Consider the following 2,035-nt stretch of genomic DNA (forward strand, 5'->3'; position numbering starts at 1 on the left):
TACACAACTGAATTGCAACAAGGCATCTGATCTAACCAAATTAACAGCTACATAGCTAAGCCATTCCTGACCCTACCTTTGGCATCAGTAGTCATAATACTTCCCTTTAAGAGAAGGCAGCACTCCGCTTTAAGTGAAGTTGACAGTACAGATTTGTAGCCATCCGCAAACACATTTCCCCAGAGTAACTATTTTATATGGCCACATTTATAAGTAACACCCAACTGATATGAGTAGCTTATCCCACCAGTGGAAAGGGATCTTAAGACAGGAGTTGGAAAGGTTCATTGCTAGAACTTTAAAAAAGGTATGAAGGGATGGGGGGTGAAGGTTTAACTGGGGTCATTAGAACTGCCACCTTGGACTTCCAAAGACTTTAACCTCTTTAGGACCATGGTTGAGATGGTCCCTTGGGAGGTAGTTTTGGAGAGCATGGGAGCCCAGGAAGGCTAGGAATACTTTAAGGAATTAATTTTAAAGGTGCAGGAACTGACCATCCCCAAGTCATGGAAGACAAGACAATGGGCAAGAAGGCCAGACTGGCTGAATAGAGACCTTTAGCTAGAACTCAAGAGCAAAAGGAAAGTTTATGGTCTCTGGAAGAGTGAGAAAGCTACTTATGATGATTACAAGTATGTAATGAAGCTGTGCAGGGAGAAAATTAGGAAAGCCAAAGCCCAGCTAGAATTGAACTTGGCCACTAAGGTAAAGAATAACAATAAAAACTTCTATAAACACATCAAGCAAAGAGGAGGAATAGGAAGAATCTCCATCCCTTGTTGGATGCCAAGAGCAACTTGTTGATCAAGGACCAGGATAAGGCTGAGGTACTTAATGCCTTCTTTGCCTCAGCCTTTAATAATAAGACTTGTTACTCCCTGGGAACACGGCTCCCTGTGCTGGTAGATAGGGATGGGGAACAGAATAAGCCCTGCATGATCCATGATGAGATAGTTTTGGATCTGCTCACAAGTGCATGGGGCCAGATGGATTGCACCCTAGAGTGCTAAGGGAGTTGGCAGATGTGGTTGCCATGCCACTCTCCATCATTCTTCGGCAGTCCTGGCTAACTTGGCATGTCCCAGAAGACTGGAGACTGGCAAATGTGACACCCATCTTCCAAAAGGGCTGGAAAAATCATCCTGGTAGTAACAGACCTATCAGTCTCACCTTGATGCCAAGGAAGGTTATGGAACGGATAATCTTGGGACCCATCACGGACTAGTTAAAGGTCAACCAGGGGATCAGGCCCAGTCACCATGGTTTTACAAATGGTATGTCCTGTTTGATAAATCTGATTTCATTCTATGACAAGGTGACCTGCTTAGTGGATGAAGACAAGGCTGTTGATGTAGTCTACTTGGACTTCAGTAAAGCCTTTGACACAGTCCTTTGACAATATCCTCTGGCTGCCCATGGCTTGGATGGGCGTACACTCCGCTGAGTGAAATGCTAGCTAGATGGCTCGGGCCCAAAGAGTTGTAGTCAACAGAGTTAAATCCAGTTGGTGGCTGGTCACAAGCAGTGTCCCCCAGGGGCCACTTCTATTTAACATCTTTATTAACAGTCTTGATGAGAGGACTGAATGCACCCTCAGTAAGTTTGCACATGACAACAGGTTGGGAGGGAGTGTTGATCTGCCTGAGGGAAGAAGGGTACTACAGAGGAACCTGGATAAATGGGCCAAGGTTAACTGTATGAGTTTCAATACGGCCACTACTGTCATCTGTGATTTACTGCATTTCGAATGGAATAGGTTATCTCAATGCTTGTTGAGAAGTAATGAGCTGCTTGAAAATGTATCAGAATAAAACTAGGCAAGTAACTGAATCTCATTTCAGAGCTAGCACTCATTTTACGAAATGGAAACTATATTTTAATGAAGATAAATTTTTATAGCTGAGGTTAATTTATTTCTTTAAAATAGAGAAACAGTCAGGAGAACCATGCTCTTGCAAAGAATGGGAAGAGAAGAATATGTTATATCATTTCTTAAAGGAGAAAGACAGATCTTTACCCTGACGACATTTCTAAG

This window comes from Meleagris gallopavo, chromosome 3 (genome assembly GCF_000146605.3).
Source record: "Meleagris gallopavo isolate NT-WF06-2002-E0010 breed Aviagen turkey brand Nicholas breeding stock chromosome 3, Turkey_5.1, whole genome shotgun sequence".
Classification (NCBI taxonomy): domain Eukaryota; kingdom Metazoa; phylum Chordata; class Aves; order Galliformes; family Phasianidae; genus Meleagris; species Meleagris gallopavo.